Source organism: Brienomyrus brachyistius, unplaced genomic scaffold (genome assembly GCF_023856365.1).
Source record: "Brienomyrus brachyistius isolate T26 unplaced genomic scaffold, BBRACH_0.4 scaffold38, whole genome shotgun sequence".
Lineage (NCBI taxonomy): Eukaryota > Metazoa > Chordata > Actinopteri > Osteoglossiformes > Mormyridae > Brienomyrus > Brienomyrus brachyistius.
In genome coordinates, this window is record NW_026042313.1 from 2027758 (window position 1) to 2036377 (window position 8620).

General features: G+C 41.5%; 1 long non-coding RNA gene across 1 annotated transcript; it reads right to left on the minus strand.

The window, feature by feature from the left end:
• Window positions 1-5715: 5715 nt before the first annotated feature.
• Window positions 5716-7343, minus strand: LOC125722396 (uncharacterized). Its single transcript, XR_007386358.1, has 3 exons — window positions 7291-7343; window positions 6601-7146; window positions 5716-6283 (listed from the first exon to the last, which is right to left on the minus strand). It is a non-coding gene; the product is annotated as an uncharacterized LOC125722396 (long non-coding RNA).
• Window positions 7344-8620: the final 1277 nt, after the last annotated feature.

Here is an 8620-nt window from a genome sequence, read left to right on the forward strand (position 1 = left end):
GAATAAAGTCAGGAGCAAAAGGGCTTTCTTCCACAAATGGAAATTAACTAATGATTTCAAAATAAAGCAGGAGTATCTAAGTGTACAGGTTTAGTTAATAACAGTTATAAGGATGACGTTAAAAGTTTCTTCCAATATTTTAACACCGAAAGAGCTCTAAAAGCTGAAAATCACTCATTTGCAGGATAGTAAGGGCCTTATAATTGAAAATGATATTGATATAAATGAGTTTAATGATTATTTTACAATGGCTGTTCACAGTAGAATAGCTTACCACCATTTAGTACAAATACAACGATGTCTATGACCAATATATGTATAACTGAGGCTGATGTGGTACAAAGCCTAGCTAAGCTCAAAATAAATAAATCGCAAGGCCCTGATGGCATCTTATCTATAGTTTTAAAAGAGATGAGGGGTATTATTAGCCAACCTTTAACTTTACTATTCCAGAAATCATTATCTGCTGGTGTGGTATCTTCTGATTGATGTTAGATCATGTCTCATGTCCAGAGAGGCTACAACAGGATCTGGATTTAATTAGCGACTGGGCTCATACGTGGCAGATGAAATTTAACATAGATAAATGTAAGGTAATCCATGCAGGGAGCAGAAATATAAAGTACAAATATTTTATGGGTTCCATTGAAATAAAGGTAGCTGATTACGAGAAAGATCTCGGTGTGTTTGTTGATGCTTCCATGTCCCACTCTTGCCAGTGTGGGGAAGCATTAAGAAAAGCCAATAGGATGTTGGATTAAACTCCACACACCTAGAGATGTAAGTCAAGGGAAGTGATACGATTATATAATTCCTTGGTAAGATCCCACATAGAATACTGTGTGCAGGTTTGGTCACCATACCTTCAGAAGGACATTGCTGCCTTGGAAAAGGTGCAACGTAGGATGACGAGAATCATTCCTGCTCTTAGAGGAATGTCTTATGAGGAGAGGTTAGCTGAGCTGAATCTGTTTAGCCTCAAGCAAAAGGAGACTAAGGGGGGACGTGATCTACGTATATAAGATTCTAACAGGTCGGGATGCTGTTCAGCCAAATGACCATTTCAATATTAATTTAAAATACTAGAACTCGTGGCCGTAGTGGAAATTAGCTGGAGAACATTTTAAAATGAATCTGAGGAAGCACTTCAATTCAATTCAATTTTATTTATATAGCGCTTTTAACAACATGCATTGTCACAAAGCACTTTACATTTAACTGGCCAGAACCCCACCAAGCAAGCCTGAGGCGACAGTGGCAAGGAAACTCCCTCTAGCAGGAAGAAACCTTGAGTGGAACCTAGACTCAGAAGGGGACCCCATCCTCCTCTGGGCGACCAGGGAGCATGAAACTGCATTTACATTGACATTCATTAGAGTTCATATAGTTATAAAGTCCCAGTTGGTTTCATGTAGTTATATCCAGGAGTCCAGGTGCGGGTTCACACGGTGTAGTCGGATCGGTACCAGCTCGGAAAAGAGAAGATGGAGAAGAGTTATTGCCCTACACCTAACCGGCAAGACTAAAGCAACTATGACAGCCTGGCTAAAAGAGACCTGGAAGGAAGCACAGGCATGAGGGTTTACAGGGGTTTTGGCGTCAAGCCACCTCCCATCCACAGCTTAAGTGATCGGCGAGAGTGGCAGGACGACAGCACCAATCCCCCCTTTCCCCTTTAATCTCAAATAACTATGAACCTCCAGACTTCCCATTCACCTTAGAAAAGAAGATTTAACTATCCAAAAGACTGGCTAAAGAGGTACTTCTTAAGCCTTGACTTAAAAGCAGAGATTGTGTCTGAGTTCCGAACACTAATAGGAAGTTTATTCCATAGCTGTGGTGCTTTATGAGCAAATGCTCTTCCCCCAAAGGTAACGTTCTTTATTCTGGATACGGATAGAATACCTCCATCTCGTCATCTAAGTGTATGATTCGGAACGCAAATGAGGTCACTCACATACTGCGGTGCAAGACCATTTACAGCTTTATAGGTTAAGAGCAGTGTTTTGTAGTCAACATGAAATCTAACTGGCAGCCAGTGCAGTGAAGATAAAATTGGGGTAATATGATCATATGTTTTAGTTTAACTATTGCTAGTAGCGGTTCAATGAATGCTGGGAGCATCTCTGAATAATTTTGATGGAACAGGGTCTAGCATACAAGTAGATGAATTTGAAGATAAAATTAAGTACATCAGTTCTGACTGGTTAACCCTGGTAAATGCTTCAAATAGGGTGATTGCAGCATTAGCACATGCCGTGTCAAGGCCAGAGAATGTAGTTATTGGAATATTCAAGATGTTCTGTCAAATTGAGCATATTTTTGGTCAAAAAATTTCATAAAGTCGTCACTGGAAAATAACCAGTGGTCTGGTTATTAGTCAGCTTGGACACCATAGTAAATAGGAATCTAGGATTATTTTTGTTTATTTCAATTAGTTCTGATAGATACTAGATGATTTGGCGGCACTAAGAGCCTTTTTGTAGCTACTCATAGCCTCTTTCCATGCTAGTTCGAACACCACTAGTTTAGTATGATGCCACTTACGTTCTGTAAGGACATAAAACTTATAGGTCCTGCAGGCCCCAACTCTGATGAGCCTGCATCAGTCTATTTCAGAGCTCCGCTAGCCCAGGCAAGACTGGACTCAACTCGTCAAACCACCCCTTTTAAGGAAGGCAAAGGCCTGCCGGCTCCTGAGAGACTGGATAGGAATAACTGGAGCAACACAGAAAAAGCAAGACCTTTCACCCCCGGAGTGACCAGAGTTCCACAGTCAATCCACAGCAACAACAGCTGTCAGCCTCCAGACACAGACACCTTTTCCACTATAAACAGAATAACTCAGCACACATAGATGTTAGGGACAAATACACGCATGTTTGGTCTCGTTTGAATAGGCATGAGACGAGGAGTATTATACTCTCAGATTTAAGGCAGTATAGCTTTTCCTAAGAGAAATACAGAAACTTCGGCTCAACCCACCAAACTGAGAGAGACTCTCTCATGGTAGAACAAGGGAATTACGACCACCCCCTAAAGTGATCTGATTGGCTGGGGACTTGAGAACCAAGGTCAGCAATGCCCCTAAAATTAACCATTGACCGAAATTAGTCAGTCTTCAGAGACAAGCCATCACCTGGTCTGGATACTTAAAGAAGGGCTTCAGAAGTAGTCGGGGAGTCACTCTGTAATCAGAGCTCCCGCAGAGAACTGGGCGAAAGTCCATCTGTAGTCAGTTGGACGTACGTGAGGTTTGGGTAAACATCGGCTTAATCTCGGTTTAAGGCCAGAAAACAGAATACTCTCCGACAGAAAGCATAAAGTTCACTGGGGGGAATTTCTGTGGCCACTGCCTGAACAGCATGTGTGGAGAATGTTTATGAGGGTCGAGCCATGCAGAGTTGCTGGCCCTGGCATGTAACGATGAATCAGTTAAAAATTGGTGCAAATGCATGAAGATTTAAACCGGCTGATGTAGAAAATGAATTGTAGGAGTACTTCACAGTACTTTAACAGAAAAACTGGTGTAATATTACATTTGATTTCACAATGTGAGTTTGACGTCAGATGTCACTGCGTATCACGTCGACATCGTACGTCAGTTTTTGGTTTTGACCAAGCACGAGATGGCGAATGAATTTGAAACGGAGGACGGCACAGTGGTTAGTGCTGGCTTCGGTCCTGGCTTCGGTCCAGGGCCCTTTCTGAGTGGAGTTCGCATGCTCTCCCCGTTTTCGCCGGGGGCTCCGGCAGCATATTAGCTTTCCGGTAATCACAAACGACGAGGAAACGGCGAGAAAAGCACAGACAAGACATAAACTGCATGCAAACATTGTAAAAGACTGATAACATACACAAACAGGTCCACTGGCACCACCGTGAGCTGAGTGAAGATTATTAAAAGGGCAAAGCCCGCTAAAAAGGAATGCAAACCTTAGCTTATTTATTTGATTTTTTATTTTTTTTATTTACTTATTTTGATTTGGGATTTTTTCAACAGTATTTTATTCAAATTCAGTTGCACTGTTCACAACAGTGTCAACAGTTCAGAAAGATAAATATAAGAATATTTTTGAATATATTTGTCTGCAGCTCATTCTGCAAAAAATGAGAAAATCGTATCGTGAACACAGAATCGTGAATCGTATCAAATGGTGAGTTGAATGTATCGTTACATCCCTAGTTCTTACAGTAGTACTATGGTATGGTGGAGCCACATGACAGGAAGGCAGTACATTGTGAAGTCTGTTAAGAACATCATTCGCACTGAACTGCCCTCCATTGACCAGCTGTACTTTAACTGCCACAGTAACAAGGTTCAGTCTATAATCCAGGACTCTGACCACCATCCACAAACACTGACTAGCAGATTCATGAACAGCTTCATTCCCCAAACAATTCAAACCTGCAGCTTTTGCATCCCCTGTAACAGTCATTTCCACGGCAGCTGCACTGTACAGCTGTTTCTGCACTTTATCCACCACTGACCACATATTATCCAGTTTTGTCCTGCTTTGTATCGCACTGTTTCTGCACCATGTTGTCGTGTACTCCCTTGTGTTGTTATGCACCATCTGTGTTGTTCTGAGCAGTGCCATGATGCAATATTACAAAAAGATCTTGAGGAAATGCAGAGTTCGGGAGGAGAATCTCACAAATGATGGCATGTGTTTATACTGAAGAAACTGTACAAATTGCTAGACATAAAACACAGGACTGGCAACTGTGGTACGTTTTAACACCTTGATAAAAAACTTTAAATCCATAGTAAGTAGGACAACCTCATAGAACCTTTACTAGTCATTGTTCAGAAGATTAACACGGATTAAAAACCATTACTATGAAAGAACGCTAATCAGTTAAGTTGATTATGTGGAGAGAGAGAAAAAAAACTGTATTTGAAAAAGATCAACCATAGAACGAGGCTGCTGCATTGACACCCCCTAGTGGTGATTTGAAGATAGTTCTGTCTGAAGCAGCTAAGCAGGAGATTTGGCGTCAGCTGTCGTGACAAACTCAGTGCTGCTCGGTTTGAACGGCAGAAGTACAAAAATAAAGGGGGCATCTACTGCATGCCCCCCACCCTTGAAAATGGTACAAATTATCATGCAACAGTTTTCTTAAGTAAGTCTTTTTGGGCGTCTGCATAAACATCCACGATGCGATTGCCCTGATTAAGAAGTGCGCAGCGGATACAATTTGGGATGCATCGTTCATCCGATTTATTAATATATAATTATTAGTATGTCTTTATTATTTAGAAACGTTACCAACAAAACTTGACGAATATTTTTCATTGAGATTGATTCCCCGTTTAAAATTCTGGTGACACTTCATATTTTTTAAGAGAGACGGACAATTTGACGCATGCAATTTGCAGAAATATGTTGTGCCGCTATAAAGTACACAGGCAGCATGACAAACATAAGTACTCACTGAAGCCACGACATACGCCCGGCTGGCCCCAGCGGTACCCCTAACAAGAAGGCATTTTTCACAGCCCACGACCATCACGACGGCAAAAAAAACTGAATAGCCTAGAATTTACTTGATTACAAGGCACATATTTATTGGAGCAAGAGCTCTAACATAAAACTACCTTGTAATTATAAAATATTGTGGCTGTGAACAATGTACAAACAAGCACAGAAAGTAAAATACTCCAAAAGTGCAAAGAACCAAAATATTTTTGTTTCCACCGATTCACTCTTGATGTGCTAGGAGTCGCAGTGCAGTAGCCCACTCTTCAGTATCTGCCTTTAAGACCACCAACTGCTCTTTCTCCTCCTTCGCTCGTCGCCTCAGAGTATTGGACTTGGTAAGTAATGTTGCCCTTTTGGTTCCAGCAGCACTCTCTGCTTCCTCTGCCATGTGCTCAGCATCCTTTTGTAAACTCTCACATACACTTTCCAGTGAGACTCTCTTCCTCTTGAGTTCCTCAAGTTTTCTTTTTTGCTTTTTGCTCATCTTTCACCTTTGGTCAGAGGCGCTTTGGTTGCTCCCCCACACACTCTGACATGGTCGCATATAAGCCTCTGTGCAACAACTGTTTCCTCTGATAAGTTGCAGGTCTCCACCTCTATTCGTTCCACTTCGACTTGCCCATAGGACAGTAGCAGCAAGTTCTTGCAGAACATCCAGAGGTCAGGATAAGGCCCACTAACTTTTTGATGGAAAAAGACATCAACTTTGGATGGTGCTGAAGGAATGAAGGATATAAAATCCAAGCCTTTTGCCTCATTGTGCAGGTGATTATCAGACTGCTGGGATATTGCATCACCTGTAATTACAGTAGATTAGATGCAGATCAACAATGTCAATACACAGAATCACATGTAGAATAGGAAAGTGATTTATAACCCAATTTTCCTATGATACCATAAATGTGCAATCATTTTAATTTAATCTTGAGATATCTCTAGGCTCATCAAAGAAAATATGTTAACTGGGCTGATGCTTCTTTTCAAACACCAAGAGTCGGTCTTCTAAAGACTGTTAAAATCTACGTGTTAACACTATTCAGTTAGATGTGAAAAAAGAAAAGCATAATTTAACAATAATATTCTGAACTATCCAATTCTAATTCCTATGATTTACCAGCAGATATCCTGCCTGCCAACCGATTCTCCTGCGCAAACTTCTGCATGAGATTTCTCCTTTTCTGCTGGCAGTTATCTGGCTGGTGTGCATTTTGTTTGGGTCCAAGCACGTCATCTCATGTACAATCGAGTACTTCAGAGGGCATTTATCCAAGGCCTTTTTGCAGATTTTCAAGAGCACAATCTGGTTCAAAAAACAAGTTTTTTTTAATCTGAAGGACACCAAGGTCACTTCCACTGCCTTTGGCTCCTGACTGTCTCTGACAAAAAGATGGTTTGTCAAATTTCCAGAATCTTTGTGTAGCTACCAGATGTAGTTTGGCCAGAAGAAGGGGATCCATTTGGGCTTCAGAAATGCAGTCAAAAGAAGATGTCCCTGGGTTTTTCACCTTTTCTGACTTCACAAGGTCCACATATTTCACAACAGAGGGCCAGACTTCCAATGCTCGTTCGACAGCTGGCAAATGTTCGAGCCACCGTTGCCCACAGAAAGGTAGAAGGAATCTTGAGGATGATGTTGCAGCTGTGAAGTCCTCTCTTCTGGCTGGTGCAGAGTGGAAAATAAAATGTAGGGCTTTGAGAACTTTCTCCACCATCCACACTTCAAAACCAGTCTTGAATGAGTTGTGAAGGGTATGTAGGCCACAGCTTCCTACAATTACCAACTGGGTCCCAGCAAATTGCTCACCATGGTCTTTTTGCAAGAGCTCTACAAACATCCAAATGACCGCAGGTCCATCCACCGACAAGGAGAGCAAATGTTTTACATTGAGCTCCTTTGTACACTCCTGAAATTACTGGAGAAAAAAAATTTGTAAAAACAGTTAGATATTTATAGCACTATACTGAGATATTGCAGTCAAATAGTTTTCATATATTAAGTTCACGCAACATAAGGAGTGCAAGGACATAAGCATACACTAGTACAGAAGACTTGCTAATGAAACAATCGTATGTAAGGGATATTGTTCAGTGAGGCGGTCATTCTCGTGGAATAAGCCCCGACAGAGTGATGCAGGACCAGCTGTACATGTTGCTACACAACACTTAAACATTCTATTTCCTCAATGAACTATTTTTTTGCAAGAAAAGCCATGAAGCAGCAATAAAATCTTTAAAATATGCTAACCCTAACCCTAACCTTTTTTACAAAGGTTGTATCGCGCTTTGTAGACATTAGTCGTCTTTTTCAACCAGCCACAGTACTTCTCATCATTTGCATTTACCCATTCTACCATTTTAAGGGAAACCAGTCACCCTGCTACACACCAGCTATGCACATGCAGCACTATTTCTTCTATTTCTATGGCGTGCATATAGGCCTATCGGGTACACACTGCCCCCTGTGCTATAGGCAGTGACGTGCGCTGGTTAAAAAAAAAAAAAGGGGGGGGGGGGGACAGACTTTTTGATACTTTTCAAAGATCCACAGGGATCCTGTAACTTCCACAAAGCTCTGGCCACCTTCCTTTGCAGGGTCACAGGGCATCTGGAGCCTATCCTGGATGATATGGGCACAAAACAGGGAATAACCCAGGACCGGGTGCCAACCTGTTACAGGGCACACACACCACTCAGACATGGGCAATTTGGCAACTCCAGTTAACCTTGGAATATTTTTAGACTGTGTGGGGAAACCGGAAGAAACCCCATGACACCTGGAGAACATGCAAGATCGACAAATGTGACTTGAACCTTCCTCCCAGATGTGTCAGGCAACAGGCCAACCACTGTGCAGCTCCTACGTACAAACAGTGAAATTAAACGATGTTGCTGATGTAGTTATGAAGACTGTAAAAATTAACAATAGCAAAAGTAATCAATCAGATATTCAGATTCCTTCCTGAATGTTTTTACGCATAAGAAGGAGAAACAAGAGGAATATCTCATCACAACCTTTACTTTGAACAGCTTTATTACAGGACATCATGGGGTTCACCTAAAACAGCTGAATAAAGGTCATTCTAACTGGTTCAAGATTTATTGTCATATTTATTAGGCTAGTTATCACAGCTAGT